Source organism: Stenella coeruleoalba (genome assembly GCF_951394435.1).
Source record: "Stenella coeruleoalba genome assembly, chromosome: 3".
Classification (NCBI taxonomy): domain Eukaryota; kingdom Metazoa; phylum Chordata; class Mammalia; order Artiodactyla; family Delphinidae; genus Stenella; species Stenella coeruleoalba.
In genome coordinates this window covers 156,916,203-156,940,668 of record NC_137148.1, presented here as the reverse complement: position 1 = coordinate 156,940,668, position 24,466 = coordinate 156,916,203, and the positions used below count along the sequence as shown (strand labels likewise).

At 39.4% G+C, this 24,466-nt stretch overlaps 2 pseudogenes across 2 annotated transcripts; one reads left to right on the top strand and one right to left on the bottom strand.

Annotated features, from left to right (window-relative positions):
* Positions 1–4,198: 4,198 nt before the first annotated feature.
* On the bottom strand, positions 4,199–4,867 carry LOC307184932 (small ribosomal subunit protein eS4-like; annotated as a pseudogene). Its single transcript has one exon. The product of its transcript is annotated as a small ribosomal subunit protein eS4-like (transcript).
* A 16,553-nt stretch (positions 4,868–21,420) lies between these two features.
* On the top strand, positions 21,421–21,864 carry LOC307183833 (ubiquitin-conjugating enzyme E2 variant 1-like; annotated as a pseudogene). The gene is made up of 2 exons: positions 21,421–21,663; positions 21,766–21,864. The product of its transcript is annotated as a ubiquitin-conjugating enzyme E2 variant 1-like (transcript).
* The last annotated feature ends 2,602 nt before the right edge of the window (positions 21,865–24,466 follow it).

Here is a 24,466-nt window from a genome sequence, read left to right as displayed (position 1 = left end):
CAACAGAATCCAACAGCACATTAAAAGGATCATACACCATGATCAAGCGGGGTTTATCCCAAGAATGCAAGGATTCGTCGATATACGTAAATCAATCAGTGTGATAAACCATATTAACAAATTGAAAGATAAAAACCATATGATAAACTCAGATGCAGAAAAAGCATTTGACAAAATTCAACACCCATTTATGATAAAAACTAACCAGAAAGTGGGCATAGAGGGAACCTTCCTCAACATAATAAAAGCCATATACGACAAACCCACAGCAAACATCATTCTCAATGGTGAAAAACTGAAAACATTTCCTCTAAGGTCAGGGACAAGACAAGGGTGCCCACTCTCACCACTATTATTTAACATAGTTTTGGAAGTTTTAGCCATGGTAATCAGAGAAGAAAAAGAAATAAAAAGAATGCAAATTGGAAAAGAAGAAGTAAAACTGTCACTGTTTGCAGGTGACATGATACTATACATAGAGATTCCTAAAGATGCTATCAGAAAACTACTAGAGGTAATCAATGAATCTGGTAAAGTAACAGGATACAAAATTAATGCACAGAAAGCTCTTGCATTCCTATACACTGACAATGAAAAATCAGAAAGAGAAATTAAGGAAACACTCCCATTTACCACTACAACAAAAAGAATAAAATACCTAGGAATAAACCTACATAAAGAGGCAAAAGACCTGTATGCAGAAAACTGTAAGACACTGATGAAATAAATCAAAGATGATAGGGCTTCCCTGGTGGTGCAGTGGTTGGGAGTCTGCCTGCTGATGCAGGGGACACTTGTTCGTGTCCTGGTCTGGGAGGATCCCGCATGCCATGGAGCGGCTGGGCCCGTGAGCCATGGCCGCTGGGCCTGCGCGTCTGGAGCCTGTGCTCTGCAGTGGGTGAGGCCGCAGCAGTGAGAGGCCTGTGTACTGCCAAAAAAAAAAAAAAAGTCAAAGATGATAGAGACAGATGGGGAGATACCATGTTCTTGGATCAGAAGAATCAACATAGTGAAAATTATACTACCCAAAGCAATCTACAGATTCAATCCAATCCCTATCATATTACCAATGGTATTTTTAACAGAACTAGAAAAAAAAATTCCACAATTTGTATGGAAACACGAAAGACCCTGAATAGCTAAAGAAATCTTGAGAAAGAAAAATGGAATTGGAGGAATCAGGCTCCCTGACTTCAGACTATACTACAAAGCTACAGTAATCAAGGCAATATGGAACTGGCACAAAAACAGAAATATAGATCAATGGAACAGGATAGAAAGCCCAGAGATAAACTCACACACATATGTTCACCTTATCTATGACAAAGGAGGCAGGAATATACAATGGAGAAAAGACAGCCTCTTCAAAAAGTGGAACTGGAAGAACTGGACAGCTTCATGTAAAAGAATAAAATCAGAACACTTCCTAACACCATAAAAAATAAACTCAAATGGATTAAATGACCTAAATGTAAGGCCAGACACTATAAAACTCTTAGAGGAAAACATAGGCACAACACTCTATGACATAAATCACAGCCAGATCCTTTTTGACCCACCTCCTAGAGAAATGGAAATAAAAACAAAAATAAACAAATGGGACCTAATGAAACTTCAAATCTTTTGCACAGCAAAGGAAACCATAAACAAGATGAAAAGACAACCCTCAGAATGGGAGAAAATATTTGCAGAAGAAGCAACTGACAAAGGACTAATCCCCAAAATATACAATCAGCTCATGCAGCTCAATATCAAAAAAAAAAAAAAAACCCAATCCAAAAATGGGCAGAAGAGCTAAATAGATATTTCTCCAGAGAAGACAAACAGATTGCCAACAAACATATGAAACGATGCTCAACATCACTAATCCTTAGAGAAATGCAAATCAAAGATGACAATGAGGCATCACCTCACACTGGTCAGAATGGCCATCATCAAAAAATCTGGAAACAATAAATACTGGAGATGGTGTGGAGAAAAGGGAACCCTCCTGCACTGTTGGTGGGAATGTAAATTGATACAGCCACTATGGAGAACAGTATGGAGGTTCCTTAAAAAACTAAAAATAGGGCTTCCCTGGTGGCACAGTGGTTGAGAATCTGCCTGCTAATGCAGGGGACATGGGTTCGAACCCTGGTCTGGGAAGATCCCACATGCCGCAGAGCAACTAGGTCCATGAGCCACAACTACTGAGCCTGCGCGTCTGGAGCCTCCACAACAAGAGAGGCCGCGATAGTGAGAGGTCCGCACACTGCAATGAAGAGTGGCCCCCACTTGCCACAACTACAGAAAGCCCTCACACAGAAATGAAGATCCAACACAGCCAAAAATTAAATAAATAAATAAAATAGAACTACCATACGACCCAGCAATCCCACTACTGGGCATATACCCTGAGAAAACCATAATTCAAAAAGAGACATGTACCACTATGTTCATTGCATAGCCAGGACATGGAAGCAACCTAATTTTTCATCAACAGATGAATGGATAAAGATGTGGCATATATATACAATGGAATATTACTCAGCCATTAAAAGGAACAAAATTGAGTTATTTGTAGTGAGGTGGATGGACCTAGAGTCTGTCATACAGAGTGAAGTAAGTCAGAAAGAGAAAAACAAATACTGTATGCTAACGTATATATATGGAATCTAGAAAAATGTTACTGATGAACCTAGTGGCAGGACAGGAATAAAGATGCAGACATAGAGAACAGACTTGAGGACACAGGGCAGGAAGGGGAAGGTGGAACAAAGTGAGAGTAGTATTGACATATATACCCTAACAAAGGTAAAATAGCTAGTGGCAAGCTGCTGTATAGCACAGGGAGATCAGTTCAATGCTTTGTGACGACCTAGAGGGATGGGATACGGAGGGTGGGAGGGAAGCTCAAGGGGGAGGGGATATGGAGATAAATGTATACATATAGCTGATTCACTTTATTGTACAGCAGAAACTAACACAACATTGTAAAGCAATTATACTCTAATAAAGATGTTAAAAAATAAATAAAAGACCACCCCAGCCTCAAGTGAGGGTGATGCATGTAGAGGTATGCACACAGAAAGGGAAGAATTGGATGACATCCAGCTTTGGAGATCATCTACCACAACATAAATCTGTTAAATAATCATAACCAAGAACTTCCCACAAAGAAAACTACAGGCCTAGATGATTTCATTGGTGAGTCCTATCAAATATTTAAGGAAGAAAATTACCAATCTTACACAGAAGAAAAATTCCTCAATAAAATATTAATAAATAGAATCCTGCAACATATAAAAATGATTATATATCATGGCCAAGTGGATTCTAAGAAATGCAAGTTTTTGAATGTTGAATCAAAAACAAATCTGTAATTCATCCTGTTAGTGAAATAAATAAGGAAAATCATATAGCCATTTTAATAGACGCAGGAAAAGAATTTGACAAAACTTAACACCAATTCATGACCAAAACTCTCAGCAAACTAGAAATAGAAATGTATTTCCTCAATTTGATAAATGGCATTTATGAAAAAACTACAATTAGTATCATACTATGTGATATACTGCATGACACTCTCACAACTTCTACTGAACATTATACTAGAGGTCCTGTATACTTCAATAAAGCATGAAAAATGACTAAAAGGCAAAAAGAATGGAAGGAAGTCAATAAAACTGCCTTTGTTCGTAGAAAATGTGATTGTCTACATAGACAATCCTAAAGAATCTACACAAAACTACTAAAATTAAGAAACAAATTTAGCAAAGTCACAGATACAAGGGTAAAAACAAAAATAATTGTATTTCTATATGTTAACAATATATGTATTTCTATATGCTAGCAATAAAACTTGGAATATAAATTTTTTTTGATTTACAATAGCATGAAAAAATATTAAATACATAGAAACACATTTAACAAAAGATACCTAAGATCTCCATACTGAAAATTATAAAACACTGCTAACAGAAATTAAAGGAGACCTTCCTTCACACATTAAAATTAGGGAAATACTGACTTTTTCTTGAGATATAATTGGCATTGTTTTAAAAAAAGCCCAAAATGGAGTAATTTGCTCCCAGAACAGCAAACCAAGACGTCATTGCAGTTTCAGCCTCTCCTAGGAATGTGAATTTTATTTTTTTAATGTGGTATTATCTTTAATTAAGTACAAAGGCTTTTCCAATCATGTCACCTAGAGATCATTTTATCCACTACTTTGTTTGGCCGCCAGTCTCTTGTCCCTCTCCTCAGCAATGGTAAGGCAGATACCCTTTCCATGGGGAAGAGAGATCCATGGTTTGTTGCCTTTGCCAATAACGAAAATCTTGGAGAGCCCAGTGGCAAAGCTGTTACCATTGACATCTTTCACATGAACTACATCAGAAGAACCAGGATGTCTCTCCCGGTTGTTGATCACACCAATTCTTCCCAGGTTAGCACCTCCAGTCACCATGCACAGGTTACCAGTGTCAAATTAGATGAAATTAGTAATCTTGCCAGTCTCCAAATCAATTTGAATGGTGTCATTCACCTTGATGAGGGGATCAGGGTAGCAGGCGGTGCAAGCACCATGGGTCATCAGATGAAGGATTCCTTTTGTCCCCACAAAGATCCTTCTCACTTTGCACAACTTGTACTTGGCCTCCTCAGGTGTAATACAATGGACAGCAAAGCGACACTTGGTGTCATAGATCAGACGAAAATTCTCTCCAGTCTCTCCAATGCTGATGATGTCCATAAAACAAGTGGGGTAGGTTATAACAGTGCAGACATTGCCATCAATCTTAATGAAACACTGCAGGCAGATCTTTATTTCATCTCCTGTTAGGGCATACTTAAGTCTGTTCCTTAGGAAAATGATTAGGGGAGACATGAGCCATGGCTGTGCTAGGCACAAAGAGAGCTAGGAATGTGAATTTTATTTTATTTATTTATTTATTTATTTATTTATTTATTTATTATTTTGGCCATGTTTTGTCTTCATTGCTGTGCATGGGCTTTCTCTAGTTGTGGCGAGCGGAGGCTACTCTTCCTTGTGGTACACAGGCTTCTCATTGCAGTGGCTTCTCTTGTTACAGAGCATGGGCTCTAGGCTCATGGGCTTCAGTCGTTGCAGCATGCAGGCTCAGTTGTGGTTCGTGGGCTCTAGAGCACTGGCTCAGTAGTTGTGGCACATGGGCTTAGTTGCTCTGTGACATGTGGGATCTTCCTGGACCAGGGCTCAAATCCATGTCCCCTGCATTAGCAGGTGGATTCTTAACCACTGCGCTACCAGGGAAGTCCCTGGAATGTGAATTTTAAACACGTAATCTGAAATTTCAGGATCAACACTAGTGGGGTTATCTGCATCATGAAGACCTCTGCTGTTCCCTTCCCCCTAAAGGAATATGGTCTGGCCTGAAAAAATCCTTTCTTTTCTTTTGCTAATACCTTCTTCCCTACCCTCCTTCTGATTATAAAACCTTCCATTTATGCAACCCCTTGAGCATCCTTCTATTTACTAGATGGGATGCTGCCTGATTCCTGAATCACTGAATAAAGCTAATTAGATCTCCCCACTAAAAGAAAGAAATTAAAGGAGACTAAAACTAATGGAAATATATACCATGTTCATGAATCAGAAGACTCAATATTGTTAAGCTGTCAAAATTCCCCAAATCGATCTTCAAATTCAACTTCCAGCTGACCCTTGAACAACCCTGTTTTAGACTGAGCAGGTCCACTTATATGCAGATTTGTTTCAATAAATACAGACTACAGAAATATATAATCCACAGTTGGTTGACCCTGCCAGTATGGAACCATGGACACGGAGGGACAACTGTAAAGTTATACTTGGATTTTCCACTTCATGGAGTGTTGTTCAATGGTCAACCATAATTCAATTCAAAATTCCAGCAAGCATTTTTTGTACAAATGAAAAGTTGATTCTACTATTTATATGAAAATACACAGGACGTAAAATAGCCAAACAATTTTGAAAAAGAATAACAAAGTTGGAGGACTCCTAGTATCTAATTTTAAAGATGTACTATAAAACTATGATAAGCCAAATGATAGTAGTTTCGGTAAAAAGACAGACAAACTGATCAATGGGAAAGAACAGAATCCAGAAATAGACCCAGACATACATGCTCAATTGATTTTCAACAATGCATTGCTAAGGCAAGTCAATGGGAAATACATTGTTTTCCCATCACTGCATGACGAATTAGCACAAATTTAGCAGCTTAAAACAATACTGAGAAAGAGGGGGAAGAGTAAGACGTGGAGATGACCTTCCTCCCCACAGATACATCAGAAATACATCTACACGTGGAACAACTCCTACAGACCACCTACTGAACGCTGGCAGAAGACCTCAGACCTCCCAAAAGGCAAGAAACTCCCCACATACCTGGGTAGGGCAAAAGAAAAAAGAATAAACAGAGACGAAAGAATAAGGACGGGACCTGCACCAGGGGGAGGGAGCTGTGAAGGAGGAAAGGTTTCCACACACTAGGAAGCCCCTTTGCGGGCGGAGACTGTGGGTGGCTGAGCGGGGAAGCTTCGAGCTGAGGAGGAGAGCACAGCAACAGGGGTACAGAGGGCAAAGCGGAGAGATTCCCACACAGAGGATCGGTGCCGACTGGTCACCAGCGCAAGAGGGTTGTCTGCTCACCCACCGGGGGGAGCGGGGCTGTGAACTGAGGCTCAGGCTTTGGTTGGAGCGCAGGGAGAGGACTGGGGTTGGCAGCGTGAACACAGCCTGAAGGGGTTAGTGCACCACAGCTAGCCGGGGGGGAGTCCGGGGAAAAGTCTGGACCTGCAGAAGAGGCAAGAGACTTTTTCTTCCCTCTTCTTTTCCTGGTGCGCGAGGAGAGGGGATTAAGAGCGCTGCTTAAAGGAGCTCCAGAGATGGGCGCGAGCCGCGCTAAGAGGCAGGGCCAAATCCAAAGCTGAGCCACGGGAGCTGTGCGAACAAAGAAGAGAAAAGGAAATCTCTCCCAGAAGCCTGAGAAGCAGTGGATTAAAGCTCCACAATCAACTTGAAGTACCCTGCATCTGTGGAATACATGAATAGACAACGAAATATCGAAAATTGAGGAGGTGGACCTTGAGAGCAAGATATATTATTTTTTCCCCTTTTCCTCTTTTTCTGAGTGTGTATGTGTATGCTTTTGTGTGAGATTTTGTCTGTATAGCTTTGCTTTCACCATTTGTCCTAGTGTTCTATCTGTCCGTTTTTTTTTTCTTTTAAAAAAATTTTTTTTCTTAATAATTATTTTTTATCTTAATAACTTTATTTTATCTTACTTTATTTTATTTTATTTTATCCTCTTTCTTTCTTTCTTCCTTTCTTTCTACTTTTCCTCCCTTTTATTCTGAGCCGTGTGGATGAAAGTCTCTTGGTGCTGCAGCCAGGAGTCAGTGCTGTGCCTCTGAGGTGGGAGAGCCAACTTCAGGACACTGGTCCACAAGAGACCTCCCAGCTCCACATAATATCAAATGGCAAAAATCTCCCAGAGATCTCCATCTCAACACCAGCACCCAGCTTCACTCAATGACCAGCAAGCTACAGTGCTGGACACCCTATGCCAAACAACTAGCAAGACAGGAACACAACCTCACCCATTAGCAGAGAGGCGGCCTAAAATCATAATAAGTCAACAGACACCCCAAAACACACCACCAGACGTGGACCTGCCCACCAGAAAGACAAGATCCAGCCTCATCCACCAGAACACAGCCACTAGTCCCCTCCACCAGGAAGCCTACACAACCCACTGAACCAACTTTAGCCACTGGGGACAGACACCAAAAACAACAGAAACTACGAACCTGCAGCCTGCAAAAAGGAGACCTCAAACACAGTAAGATAAGCAAAATGAGAAGACAGAAAAACACACAGCAGTTGAAGGAGCAAGATAAAAACCCCCCATACCTAACAAAGGAAGAGGAAATAGGCAGTCTACCTGACAAAGAATTCAGAATAATGATAGTAAAGATGATCCAAAATCTTGGAAACAGAATAGAGAAAATTCAAGAAACATTTAAAAAGGACCTAGAAGAACTAAAGATGAAACAAGCAATGATGAACAACACAATAAATGAAATTAAAAATACTCTAAATGGGATCAATAGCAGAATAACTGAGGCAGAAGAACAGATAAGTGACCTGGAAGATAAAATAATGGAAATAACTGCTGCAGAGCAGAATAAAGAAAAAAGAATGACAAGAACTGAGGACAGTCTCAGAAACTTCTGGGACAACATTAAATGCACCAACATTCGAATTATAGGGGTTCCAGAAGAAGAAGAGAAAAAGAAAAGGACTGAGAAAATATTTGAAGAGATTATAGTTGAAAACTTCCCTAATATGGGAAAGGAAATAGTTAATCAAGTCCAGGAAGCACAGAGAGTCCCATACAGGATGAATCCAAGGAGAAACACCCCAAGACACATACTAATCAAACTGTCAAAAATTAAATACTAAGAAAACATATTAAAAGCAGCAAGGGAAAAAAAACAAATAACACACAAGGGAATCCTCATAAGGTTAACAGCTGATTTTTCAGCAGAAACTCTGCAAGCCAGAAGGGACTGACAGGACATATTTAAAATGAGGAAGGAGAGAAACCTACAACCAAGATTACTCTACCCATCAAGGATCTCATTCAGATTTGATGGAGAAATTAAAACTTTTACAGACAAGCAAAAGCCGAGAGAGTTAAGCACCACCAAACCAGCTTTACAACAAACGCTAAAGGAACATCTTTGGCAAGAAACACAAGAGAAGGAAAAGACCTACAATAACAAACCCAAAACAATTAAGAAAATGGGAATAGGAACATACATATCGATAATTACCTTAAATGTAAATGGATTAAATCCTCCAACCAAAAGACACAGACTGCCTGAATGGATACAAAAACAACACCCATATATATGCTGTCTACAAGTGACCCACTTCAGACCTAGAGACACATACAGACTGAAAGTAAGGGGATGGAAAAAGATATTCCATGCAAATGGAAACCAAAAGAAAGCTGGAGTAGCAATTCTCATATCAGACAAAATAGACTTTAAAATAAAGACTATTAGAAGAGACAAAGAAGGACACTACATAATGATCAAGGGATCGATCCAGGAAGAAGATATAACAATTGTAAATATTTATGCATCTAACATAGGAGCACCTCAATACATAAGGAAATACTAACAGCCATAAAAGGGTAAATCGACAGTAACACATTCATAGTAGGGGACTTTACCACCCCACTTTCACCAATGGACAAATCATCCAAAATGAAAATAAATAAGGAAACACAAGCTTTAAATGATACATTAAACAAGATGGACTTAACTGATATTTATAGGACATTCCACCCCAAAACAACAGAATACACACTTTTCTCAAGGGCTCATGGAACATTCTGCAGGATAGATCATATCTTGGGTCACAAATCAAGCCTTGGTAAATTTAAGAAAATTGAAATTGTATCAAGTATCTTTTCCGACCACAATGCTATGAGACTAGATATCAATTACAGGAAAAGATCTGTAAAAAATACAAACACGTGGAGGCTAAACAATACACAACTTAATAACGAAGTGATCACGGAAGAAATCAAAGAGGAAATCAAAAAATACCTAGAAACATATGACAATGGAGACAAAATGACCCAAAACCTATGGGATGCAGCAAAAGAAGTTCTAAGAGGGAAGTTTATAGCAATACAATCCTACCTTAAAAAACAGGAAACATCTCAAATAAACAACCAAACCTTGCACCTAAAGCAATTAGAGAAAGAACAAAAAAACCCCAAAGTTAGCAGAAGGAAAGAAGTCATAAAGATCAGATCAGAAATAAATGAAAAAGAAATGAAGGAAACGATAGCAAAGATCAATAAAACTAAAAGCTGGTTCTTTGAGAAGATAAACAAAATTGATTAACCATTAGCCAGACTCATCAAGAAAAAAAGGTAGAAGACTCAAATCAATAGAATTAGAAATGAAAAAGGAGAAGTAACAACTGACACTGCAGAAAGATCAAGAGATATTACTACAAGCAACTCTATGCCAATAAAATGGACAACCTGGAAGAAATGGACAAATTCTTAGAAATGCACAACCTGTCAAGACTGAATCAGGAAAAATAGAAAATATGAACACACCAATCACAAGCACTGAAATTCAAACTGTGATTAAAGATCTTCCAACAAACAAAAGCCCAGGACCAGATGGCTTCACAGGCGAATTCGATCAAACACTTAGAGAATAGCTAACACCTATCCTTCTCAAACTCTTCCAAATATAGCAGAGGGAGGAATACTCCCAAACTCATTCTACGAGGCCACCATCACCTTGATACCAAAACCAGACAAGGATGTCACAAAGAAAGAAAACTACGGGCCAATATCACTGATGAACATAGATGCAAAAATCCTCAACAACATACTAGCAAACAGAATCCAACAGCACATTAAAAGGATCATACAACATGATCAAGTGGGGTTTATTCCAGAAATGCAAGGATTCTTCAATATACGCAGATCAATCAACGTGATACACCATATTAACAAATTGAAGGAGAAAAACCATATGGTCATCTCAATAGATGCAGAGAAAGCTTTTGACAAAATTCAACACCCATTTATGATAAAAACCCTGCAGAAAGTAGGCATAGAGGGAACTTTCCTCAACATAATAAAGGCCATATATGACAAACCCACAGCCAACATCATCCTCAATGGTGGGAAACTGAAAGCATTTCCACTAAGATCAGGAACAAGACAAGGTTGCCCACTCTCACCACTCTTATTCAACATAGTTTTGGAAGTTTTAGCCACAGCAATCAGAGAAGAAAAGGAAATAAAAGAAATCCAAATCGGAAAAGAAGAAGTAAAGCTGTCACTGTTTGCAGATGACATGATACTATACATAGAGAATCCTAAAGATGCTACCAGAAAGCTACTAGAGCTAATCAATGAATTTGGTAAAGTAGAAGGATACAAAATTAATGCACAGAAATCTCTGGCATTCCTATACACTAATGATGAAAAATCTGAAAGTGAAATCAAGAAAACACTCCCATTTACCACTGCAACAAAAAGAATAAAATATCTAGGAATAAACCTACCTAACCAAACAAAGACCTGTATGCAGAAAATTATAAGACACTGATGAAAGAAATTAAAGATGATACAAATAGATGGAGAGATATACCATGTTCTTGGATTGGAAGAATCAAGATTGTGAAAATGACTCTACTACCCAAAGCAATCTACAGATTCAATGCAATCCCTATCAAACTACCACTGGCATTTTTCACAGAACTAGAGCAAAAATTTCACAATTTGTATGGAAATACAAAAGACCCCGAATGGTCAAAGCAATCTTGAGAATGTAAAACGGAGCTGGAGGAATCAGGCTCCCTGACTTCAGACTATACTACAAAGCTACAGTAATCAAGACAGTATGGTACTGGCACAAAAACAGAAATATAGATCAATGGAACAGGATAGAAAGCCCAGAGATAAACTCACACACATATGTTCACCTTATCTATGACAAAGGAGGCAGGAATGTACAGTGGAGAAAGGACAGCCTCTTCAATAAGTGGTGCTGGGAAAACTGGACAGGTACATGTAAAAGAATGAGATTAGAACACTCCCTAACACCATACACAAAAATAAGCTCAAAATGGATTAAAGACCTAAATGTAAGGCCAGAAACTATCAAACTCTTAGAGAAAAACATAGGCAGAACACTCTATGACATAAATCACAGCAAGATCCTTTTTGATCCACCTCTTAGAGAAATGGAAATAAAAACAAAAATAAACAAATGGGACCTAATGAAACTTCAAATCTTTTGCACAGCAAAGGAAACCATAAACAAGACCAAAAGACAACCCTCAGAATGGGAGAAAATATTTGCAAATGGAGCAACTGACAAATGATTAATCTCCAAAATTTATAAGCAGCTCATGCAGCGCAATAAAAACAACAACAAAAAAATCTAATCCAAAAATGGGCAGAAGACATAAATAGACATTTCTCCAAAGAAGATATACAGATTGCCAACAAACACATGAAAGAATGCTCAACATCATTAATCATTAGAGAAATGCATATCAAAACTACAATGAGATATCATCTCACATCTCTAAAAAAAAAAAAAAATGTCATGAAGAACCTAGGAGTAATACAGGAATAAAGACACAGACCTACTAGAGAATGGACTTGAAGATATGGGGAAGGGGAAAGGTAAGCTGTGACAAAGTGAGAGAGAGGCATGGACATATATACACTACCAAACGTAAAATAGATAGCTAGTGGGAAGCAGCCACATAGCACAGGGAGATCAGCTCGGTGCCTTGTGACCACCTGGATGGGTGGGATAGGGAGGGTGGGAGGGAGGGAGACGCAAAAGGGAGGAGACATGGGAACATATGTATACGTATAACTGATTCACTTTGTTATAAAGCAGAAACTAATGCCCCATTGTAAAGCAATTATACTCCAATAAAGATGTAGAAAAAAACAAAAAAACCCAATACTGATATATTATTTTATATATAGTTATATGTTTCACATATTTCTGTAGGTCAGAAGCCCTAGTGTGGTGTACCTGGGTTCTCTGCTTAAGTTTTCAAAAGGCTAAAATCAAGCTGTCCACCAGCTTGCATTCTCATATGGAACTTGGACTCTTGTTCCAAGCTCATTCATGTTGTTGGAAGAATTTAATTCCTTGCAGTTGTAGGACTGAAGCCTTTAGTTCCTAGAGGCCACTTACTGTTCTCTGTTATGTGGTGTTCTCCTTAATGTAACAGTTTGCTTCTTCAAGCCAACAAGAGAATCTCTTTCACTTTGAATCTCTCTGACCTCTTTTAAGGTCAGGCCAATAGAAGATAACCTTCCTTTTGATTGACCCAAAGTTAATTGATTGAAGACCTTCAGTACATCTGCAAAATCTCTTCTGCCATATAGCATTACATAATCACAGGAATGATCACCCATCATATTCATAAATCTTAATCACACCCAAGGGGAAGGGATTATACAGAGCATGTATACCAGAGGGCAGGAATCTTGGGGAAAATATTGGTTTTCTATGGCTGCTATAACAAACTACCACAAGTTTAGTGTTTAAAACAATGCAAATTTATTATCTTACAATTTGTCAATTCAAGAGTCCCAATGGATCTAACCAGGCTAAAATCAAGGAGTCACCAGGACATCATTCCTTTCTAGAGACCCTAGGGAAAATGTTTCCTTTCTAGCTTCTAGAGGCTGCCTACATTCTAGAGGCATATGGCGCCTTCCTCCATTTTCAAAGCCAGTTATAGTAGGCCAATTTCTTAGCACATTACATCACTCTGACCTCCTCTTCTGTCTCCCTCTTCCTCATTTAAGGACCTCTGTGATCACATTGAATTCACTCAGATAATCCAGGATAATATCCTTATCATAAGGTCAACTGATAAGCAACTTTAATTTCACCTGCTACCTTAATTCCTCTTTTGCTATATAATGTAATATTCAAGGAATTAGGATGTGGACATCTTTGTAGAGTCCTTACTCTGCTTACCCCAGGGGACAACTTAAGAAGTTTTTTCAACAAATGGGCTAGATCAACTAGACATATGAGTGGAGAAAAAAAATGAATCTCAGCTCTTACCTCATACCAAACACAAAAAATAATAAAATTGATGATAGATACGAATACTAAAACTATAAGAAGGTATACAAATGGTCAATAAGAACATGAAATGATGCTCAACATCATTAGTCATTAGAAAAATGCAAATCAAACCACCAAAACACCACTTGAAAGCCACTCAGATGGAAAGAAAGGAAGACAGAAAGATGATGAAAGAAAGAAAGAAAGAAAGAAAGAAAGAAAGAAAGAAAGAAAGAAAGAAAGAAAGAAAGAAAGAGAAAAGAAGGAAAGATAGAGGGAAAGAAGTAGCAATTTTGGCAAGGATGTAGAACAACTGGAATCCTGTGCCTTGCTGGTGGGAATGTAAAATGATTTGGCTGTTGTGGAAAACAGTGTGGTACTTCTTCATTTAAACACAGAGTTACCATATGACTCAATCATTTCAGGGACTATACCAATGAAAACTTAAAACATATTTTCACACAAAAACTTGTACATGAATGTTCATAGCAGCATTATTCATAATAGGCAAAAAGTGGAAAAAACCTATATGTCCAACAACTGATGAATGGATAAACAATACATAGCATATCCAAACAATGGAATATTATTCATCCATAAAAAAGAATGAAGTACTTTCACATGCTACAATGTGGATGAACTCTGAAAACATTATCCTAAATGAAAGAAGCCAGACATAAAAAGCCACAGATTTTATGATTCTGTTTATATGAAATGTCCAGAATAGGTAAATCGATAGAGACAGAAAGTAGATTAGTAATTGCCAAGGAATGAGAAGAGGGGAAAATTGAGACTGACTACTAAGTACAGGGTTTCTCTGTGGGGTTGATGGAAGTGTTCCAGAATTAGATAGTGCTGATAGTTGTACAACATATTGAATATGCTGAAAAACCCTGACTTGTACACTTTAAAATAATGAGTTTTATGTTATGTGAATTATATCTCAATAAAAATATTAAATGGGAAAAAATCATATGCTCATGGACAGTATCAGTACTCAGCAGTACCTATCTACGTGAAGAGACATTATCAAAAATGAAATACATAAAATATCACTACTGATCAGCATTTGCAACAGATTTTGATAAGAAACATAACTTTGAATCACAATAAGCAAAATATTATCCCCAAAATAAAATTCCATTTTCTCATTAGTATACCTGTATTGAAAAAAATTTACTGAATTATTGTTATATTTTGAATTCTGTCAATTAAAAAAAAAGAAACTACAAAACGTCTAGAAGAAAACGTTGGTGGAAATCTTCATGACCTTGGGATAATTAAAGTTGTCTTAGATAGAATATAATAAGCACTAACAATAAAATTTTTAACTGATTTATAAAAATTAGAAACATAGACTCTCCAAAAGACACCATTAATGAAGTGAAAAGGAAAGCCATAGATGAGGAGAAAATATTTGTAATTTATTCACCTGACAAAGGTCTTATATCCAGAATATATACAGAACTCTTACAAGTATATAAGGAGACAAATGACCCATTACAATGGTTACCAATTTTTAAGTGGGCAAAAGATTGGAATAGACATTACATAAAAGAAGATACATGAATATCCAATAAGCACATGAAAATGTTCAACATTCTCATAAATGAAATGCAAATTAAAACAACAATGAAATATTACCACACACCCACTAGAATGGCTAATACTAAAAAGACTGAAAATCCCAAATACTGGAGGGAATATAAAGCAATTGGGACTGTCATACATTTCTGGTGAGAATATAAAATTATAAAACCACTTTGAGAAACAGTTTGACAGTTTCTTAGGAAATTGAACGTATACCTCCCCTATAACCCAACATTCTAGCCATAGGTATTCAACCAAAAAAAAAAAATAAAGCATATGTCCATAAAAAGACTTGCATAGGTGTAGATCAACATGGAGGAGTAGAGGGATGTGGAGCTGGCCTCCTCCAACAAATGCATCAAAAATACATCTACATGTGGAACAATTCTCATGGAATACCTACTGAAAACCTGCAGAAGATCTCGTACAACCAAAACTGCAAGAACGATCCCCACATAACCAGGTAGGATGAAGGGGAAAGGGAGAAGAAAAGGAATCAGGACAGGAACTGTGCCCCTGGGAGGGAGCTGTGGAAGAGGAAATGTTCCCTAACCCTAGGAATCTCTTTCACCAGCTGAGAGGTCCACCCAGACAGATAGAGAGCTTCAGAGGCTTGAGAGGAGAGTGTGGGAGATGGCCTGTGCTCCACAGGGTAAAGAGAGGCCAGCACAGATGGTCCTGGTCACATCACCACCCTTCCCAGTGCAAGACATGTGCCTGTTGGTGTGCACAGTGACTGGGGCTTCAGGGAACAGACCCAGGGAGAGGATTTGATTTGGCTGCACAGAGACAGTCCAAAGGACGTGAAGTGTGGCCAGGGTGACAACTGGGTGTGCACACAGGACAAGCACAGGTCTGCCGTAGGAGCCCCATTGTCAACAAGGAAAGGGAGGGGGCAGGTCCACCTTAGCAGCCTCATTATCAGCATGCTCAGAGTGGGCATGGCTCTGGCCACCATGGATTTTGCGAACTTTGTGGGCATACACACTTGGAGGAGGGGCTGAAATCTGAGCTGATTACCGGCAATCCCTATGTGGATGCAGGGGCATGGCTTTGGTGGGTTTCCTCCTCAGCTTTTTGAGTGCACACATATGCCTGAGGGTTATCTGAGCCAATTTCTGGCACTACCATGGTGGAGGTGGCCCCCGAGGGCAACGCCAGCAACAGTGATCTTTGTGGGTGTGCACACCGGGTGGCAGGTGGCATCACAGAGTTGCACATCCCACTAGACACCTCCTGGGGAAGAATACACAGTGGCTCCTTTCCCAGAGGGAGCAGTCCAGTACCACCTACTTTACACTACAGCTTAGAATCAGATCTGGGGGCTTCTACTCCAACAGCTGGGGAGCAGATCCTGCCCCCAATGGGGATGTGACAACCACAGAGCAAAGAGGAGGCCCTGCCCAACATCCAGTGCAGGCTCTGGTCACCACAATGCCAAAACATACATTAGATTCACAAAAACCCAGCAATCCCACTACTGGCCATATACCCTGAGAAAACCACAATTCAAAAAGAGTCATGTACCAAAATGTTCATTGCAGCTCTATTTACAATAGCCCGGAGATGGAAGCAACCTAAGTGTCCATCATCGGATGAATGGATAAAGAAGATGTGGCACATATATACAATGGAATATTACTCAGCCATAAAAAGAAACGAAATTGAGTTATTTGTAGTGAGGTGGGTGGACCTAGAGTCTGTCATACAGAGTGAAGTAAGTCAGAAAGAGAAAGACAAATACCGTATGCTAACACATATATATGGAATCTAAGAAAAAAAAAAGAAAGGTCATGAAGGACCTAGGGGTAAGATGGGAATAAAGACACAGACCTACTAGAGAATGGACTTGAGGATATGGGGAGGGGGAAGGGTAAGCTGTGACAAAGTGAGAGAGTGGCATGGACATGTATACACTACCAAACATAAAATAGATAGCTAGTGGGAAGCAGCCGCATAGCACAGGGAGATCAGCTCGGTGCTTTGTGACCACCTAGAGGGGTGGGATAGGGAGAGTGGGAGGGAGGGAGACGCAAGAAGGAAGAGATATGGGAACATATGTATATGTATAACTGATTCACTTTGTTATAAAGCAGAAACTAACACACCATTGTAAAGCAATTATACTCCAATAAAGATGTAAAAAAAAAAAAGATGTGATGTATATATATATATATACACACACACACACACACACACACACAATGGAATACTACTCAGCCATAAAAAAAGAATTAAATAATACCATTTGCAGCAGCATGGATGAACCTAAAGACTATACTACTAAGTGAAGTAAATCAGACAGAGACAGACAAGTATTATATGATATCAATTATATGTAGAATCTAAAAAATAGTACAACTGAACTTATTTATAAAACAGAAACAGACTCACAGACATAGAAAACAAACTTATGGTTACCAAAGAGGAAAGGGAGAGAGGGATAAATTAGGAGTATGGAATTAACAGATACATACTATTATATATAAAATAAAAAACAAGGATTCACTGTATAGCACAGGGAACTATATTCAATATCTTGTAATAACCTATAATGGAAAAGAATTGGACATATATATCCAAATCACTTTACTGTACACCTGAAACTAACACAATATTGTAAATCAACTGTACTTCAATTAAAAAAAAAAAGAATTGCATAGAAAGTTGTATAACAACTTGATTGATAATAGCCCCAAACTGGAAACAATCCAAATGTTTATCATCAAGTAAACAAATAAATTGTGGTATATTCATACAATGGAATAGTACTCAGCAATAAAGTGAATCAAAGTACTGATACATGCACCAACATGGATGATAAACATTATGCTGACTGAAAGAAGTCAGGCACAAAAGAGTATCTACAATTCATTTACATGAAGCTCTAGGACAGCAAAACTAAGCTGTGGTGTAGATGTCAGAACAGTTCTTGCCTTGGAGAAAGGGGGTTTAACTGGGCTTAACTGGGAAGTGGCACCTTGGAACTGTTTGGGATAATGGAAATGTCCTCTATCTTGAGATGGCAGTTACATGGGTGTATAAACAAATAAATCAACAATAATTGCAGATAGATACAAAGTAAAATACAAAATGGAAAGCAAACTTGAAAATTTCCTGAGCAGAAAAAACACTAAGCCACATAAGTGAAACAATTTAGCTTATTCTAAAGAAGTAAGCAAAAACACTGGGCCAGGGCTTCCCTGGTGGCGCAGTGGTTGAGAGTCTGCCTGCCGATGCAAGGGACACGGGTTCATGCCCCGGTCCAGGAGGATCCCACGTGCCGTGGAGCAGCTGGGCCCGTGAGCCATGGCCGCTGAGCCTGGGCGTCCAGAGCCTGTGCTCCGCAACGGGAGAGGCCACAGCAGTGAGAGGTACGCGTACCGCAAAAAAACAAAACAAAACAAAACAAAACACTGGGCCACTTCTGGCCTGCGAAAATCATAAATGAAACATAAACTGTTGCCCAAAATTGGCATGAGGTATCTTCTTTTAACCAATCTTTTATCACTAAGAAAACTCTAATGCTATATAACCAATCATTGTAAAACATAAGCAGCCTCTGCATTTTCACTATATAAATTGACCTATAACATACCTCTGTGCCTCATTCCACTGCTGGTTTGAGAGCTCCCAGTTCACAAACTGTTCTTACATGCACAATAAACTCTTACTAAATATGATTTTACTGATCCAGTGATTCTAATTTTTCTATTTCTGGGTTTTTTACATGTATATAAAAACACCATATATGGCAAATGCAGCATTCTTGTTAACTGCATGACACTTATGTGCTACCAGTTTGCAAACCAAGCTAGAGAATCCATGGCATGAGGACGACCATTCCCCAACCCTTCTGACCCCACCCAGTGGGATAATTGCATTATATGTTCTTAGGAACAGATACATTTTTAAGGCTCTTTATTGGATGCAGATGCTAGAAAAAAAAAAAAGAAGAAAACAATGACACCAATTACCATCATTCCAACTCCTTATTTGATCCAAATAAAGGTCCTTGTCAGGGCCCAGCATCCTCTCTGGAAACTAGTGTGATGAGCAGTAGATGCAGAGGTTGGAGACAAGATGGCAGAGTAGAAGGGCTTGAGCTCACCTCCTCTCACGAAAACACCAAAATCACAACTAACTGCTGAGCAGTCATTGGAAAAAAAATACTGGAACCTACCAAAAAAGGATATTCTACATCACAAACAAAGAAGAAGCCACAATGGTATGGTAGGAGGGGCACATTCATTATACAATCAAATCCCATTCCAGCTGGGAGGGCGGCCCACAAACTGGAAAATAAATATATTGCAGAGGTTCTCCCAAAGGAGTGAGAGTTTTGATCCCCACATCAGGCTCCCAGTCTGGGGGTCTGGCATCAAGAGGAGGAGCCCCCAGAGCATTTGGCTTTGAAGGCCAGTGGAGTTTGATCACAGGAACTCCACAGGACTGGGAGAAACAGGAACGCTACTCTTGGAGGGTGCACACAAGGTCTTGTGCACACCAGGAAGCAGGGGGAAAGCAGTGACTTCATAGGATCCTGAGCCTGACCTACCTGATGGTCTTGCAGGGTCTCCTGGGGAGGCTGAGGGTGGCTGTGGCTCTTTGTGGGGACAAGGACACAGGTGGAGAAGATACTGGGGAATACTCATCAGCATGAGTTCTCCAGGGGGCCGCCATTATGACACCAAGACCTAGCCCTACAAAACAGCCTGAAAGCTTCAGTGCTGGAGTGCCTCAGGCCAAGCAACCAACAGGGAAGGACCACAGACCCACCCATCAGAAGACAGACTGCCTAAGTCTTCCTGAGGCCACAGCTGCATCTAAATGAACCCCTTGACACGGCCCTACCCATCAGAGGGACAAGACCCATCTCCACCCACCAGGAATCCTGCAGAAGCCTCTTAGGTCAGCCTCACCCACCAGGGGCAGACATCAGAAGCAAGAGGAACTACAGTCCTGCAGCCTGCGGAACAGAGACTGCAAACACAGAAAGTTAGACAAATGAGATGGCAGAGGAATATGCCCCAGATGAAGGAACAAGATAAAACCCAAGCAGAACAACTAAGTGAAGTGGAGATAGGCAATATACCTGAAAAAGAATTCAGAGTAATGATAGTAAAGAAGATCCAAGATCTCAGAAAAAGAATGGAGGCAAGGATAGAGAAGATACAAGAAATGTTCAACAAAGAGGTAGAAGATCTAAAGAACAAACAAACAGAGTTCAACAATACAATAGCTGAAATGAAGAATACACTAGAAGGAATCAATAGCAGAATAAATGAGGCAGAAGAACGGATAAGTGACCTGGAAGACAGATTGGTGGAAATCACTGCCACAGAACAGAATAAAGAAAAAAGAAAAAAAGAAATGAGGACAGTTTAAGGGACCTCTGGGACAATATTAACTGCACCAAAATTCATATTTTAGGGGTCCCAGAAGGAGAAGAGAGAAAGAAAGTACCTGAGAAAATATTTGAAGAGGTAATAGCTGAAAACTTCCCTAACATGGGAAAGGAAACAGTCACACAAGTCCAGGGAGCACAGAGAGTCCCAGGCAGGATAAACCCAAGGAGGAACACACTGAGACACATAATAATCAAACTGACAAAAATTAAAGACAAACAAAAAATATTAAAAGCAACAAGGGAAAAATGACATATAACATACAAGGGAACTCCCATAAGGTTATCAGCTGATTTTTCAGCAGAAATTCTGCAGGCCAGAAGGGAGCGTCATGATATATTTAAGTGATAAAAGGGAAGAAGCTACAACCAAGAATACTCTACCCAGCAAGGCTCTCATTCAGATTTGATGGAGAAATCAAAAGCTTCACAGACAAGCAAAAGCTAAGAGAATTCAGCATCACCAGACCAGCTCTGCAGTAAATGCTAAAGACTTCTCTAGGCGGAAAAGAGACCAGAAACGTAAAACAATCTTGTACATATATAGACTAGACTGCTATATCAAAACCTCATAGGAACAGCAAACGTAAAGACTACAACACATATACACACAAAAAAGAAAAAGCAACCCAAACACCACACTAAAGATTGTCATCAAACCACAAGAGAAGAGAGCAAGAGAGGAAGGTAAGAAAAAAGACCTACAAAAACAAACCCAAAACAATTAAGAAAATGGCAATAGGGAGCAACAGCGAAGCAAGATGGCAGCCATCACAGGCTCAGGAGTAAAAGTCCCTCACAATTTCCGACTGTTGGAAGAGCTCAAAGAAGGTCAGAAAGGAGTAGGAGATGGCACAGTTAACTGGGGTCTAGAAGATGATGAAGACAAGACACTTACAAGATGGACAGGGATGATAATTGGGACTCCAAGAACAATTTATGAAAACCGAATATACAGCCTTAAAATAGAATGTGGACCTAAATATCCAGAAGCACCCACCTTTGTAAGATTTGTAACAAAAACTAATATGAATGGAGTTAATAATTCTAATGGAGTGGTGAACCCAAGAGCCATATCAGTGCTAACAAAATGACAGAACTCATAGAACATCAAAGTTTTCCTGCAACAGCTTCAGTGCTTAATGATGTCTAAATAAAATATGAAACTCCCTCAGCTGCCTGAAGGACAGTGTTACAGCAATTAATCAAAAAAAAGGAAGCCACAGGCCCTCCCATACCCCCACCCATTTGATTTAAGCAGTCTTCATTCTCCACAGTAGTAAATTTTCTAGATACATCTTATAGACCTCAAAGTACTGGAAAGGAAGCTCCCATTCAAAGGCAGTTTATCTTAAGATACTGTAAATGGTACTAAATTTTTGCCCATTTAAAATATATGTTGTGTTATAACAAACCAACCTGTCAAGTGTAACCACTGTCCAAATAGTTGAACTTCTGGGATCAAGAAAGTATATTTAAATTGATTCCCATCAAAACTGGTGGGGCATATCTAACTCAAATGTGAAAAGACACATCACACAATCACTTTGCTGCTGATTACATGGCCTGGGGCCTCTGCCTTCTCCCCCTTTCCCTCCCTCTGCTTCCCTCCTTCCCTGCAAGAGCCCTCCATCTTGGAGTAGCTAGTTAGAGCAGATGTGAAGGTTTCATGTCACAGCCTGTGGGACTACTCCTGGGTGTGTGGGGGTGGTTTGTCTGCATCCCTGGTTTCTTTCTAAGTGTGTTAAATGATGCTCTCCTTCCAAGCCATCATCCTTTTCCCCATTCCCCACTACCACCCTTGGCTGAAGCATAGATTGTAACCCCCACTTCTCCCCTCTGAAATTGGCCTTTGGTGAGGAATTCAGGGCTTTCCCCAAATCTTCTCCCCCCACTTTTTCCTTTAACCTCCTCAAGTCACTTTTTGCCCATGCACCACCCAACACTTTCCATGACACTTCCATGCTTTGGCCAGAAGCCATCAGGTAAGGTTGGAGAGAGTCTCTGACCTCCCTCATTTAGTTTTGGAACCACATTTATTTACTTTCCACCCACCTGGGAAATGAATATTGGGTTCTCAGCCTTGCCACCCTCTGCTGTCATCATCAGCTGATGTGTTTTTTTAGCTCAGGTTTTGCTAAGGTAAAAAGAGCAAGCCACCAGTGTTACTCAGACCTGCCAGCTCTCAAAGTCCTTGGTAATTAAACTTGGAGAAAGGCCACAGAAGACACCTGTAAGCACATGTGACCTCTCTGAAATGTTTTCCTATAATTGCCTTTGCTTTTAAGAATTGAAGAAATTTTAAGCAGGGCTCTCATTTGGTCATCCTTGCAATCCATTTGGATCTACTTTGGAATCTGAGAACTGGAATAAAAAGAAACTTGAATTCAGTGCATACTTTGGTTTTGGTGCTGCTGCTTCTCATGGCCCTCACCAGAGATTAAGAAAGAACTCGGTGTGCATGGCAGATCCCCAAGATTCCTAGCAAACTGCTGTGTTTTTCCACTTTTCTGTTCAGGACCACTAAATGTTGAGATGTGGATGCATACCAAAATAAAAGCAATTCACTGTGTTCTAAAGAAAAAAGGGAAAAAATGAAAATAGGAACTTACATATCAATAATTACCTTAAATGTAAATGGATTAAAAGCTCCAAATAAAAGACATAGACTGGTTGAATGGATTCAAAAACAAGATCCATATATATGCTGTCTACAGGAGACCCACTTCAGATCTAGGGACACATACAGACTGAAAGCGGGGGGACGGAGAAAGGTATTCCATGCAAATGGAGATCAAAAGAAAGCTGGAGTGGCAATACCCATATCAGACAAAACAGACTTTAAAATAAAGACTGTTATGAGACAAAAAAGACTCTACATAATGATCAAGGGATCAATCCAAGAAGAAGATATAACAATTGTAAATATATATGCACCCAACATAGGAACACCTCAATATATAAGGCAAATATTAACAGCCATAAAGAGAGAAATAGACATTAACACAATAATAGATGTGGTTTTTATCACCCCACTTAACATCAATGGACATATCATCCAGGCAGAAAATCAATAAGGGAACACAGGGCTTAAAAGGCACAATATACCAGATGGCTCAAATGACATTTATAGAGCATTCCATCCAAAAGCAGCAGAATACATATTCTTCTCATGTGCACATGGGAACATGCTCCAGGATTGACCACATGCTGGGCCACAAAGTAAGCCTCAGTAAACTTAAGAAAATTGAAATCATACCAAGCACCTTTTCTTCTTTCTTCTTTAGATTGGAAATTTATATTTTCCCTTTCTTTCTTTTTTTTTTTTTAACATCTTTATTGGGGTATAATTGCTTTACAATGGTGTGTTAGTTCCTGCTTTATAACAAAGTGAATCAGTTATACATATATATATGTTCCCATATCTCTTCCTTCTTGCATCTTCCTCCCTCCCACCCTCCCTATCCCACCCCTCCAGGCAGTCACAAAGCACCGAGCTGATATCCCTGTGCTATGCGGCTGCTTCCCACTAGCTATCTACCTTACGTTTGGTAGTGTATATATGTCCATGCCTCTCTCTCGCTTTGTCACAGCTTACCCTTCCCCCTCCCCATATCCTCAAGTCCATTCTCCAGTAGGTCTGTGTCTTTATTCCTGTCTTATGCCTAGGTTCTTCATGACATTTTTTTTCTTAAATTCCATATATATGTGTTAGCATACGGTATTTGTCTTTCTCTTTCTGACTTACTTCACTCTGTATGACAGTCTCTAGGTCTATCCACCTCATTACAAATAGCTCAATATCAT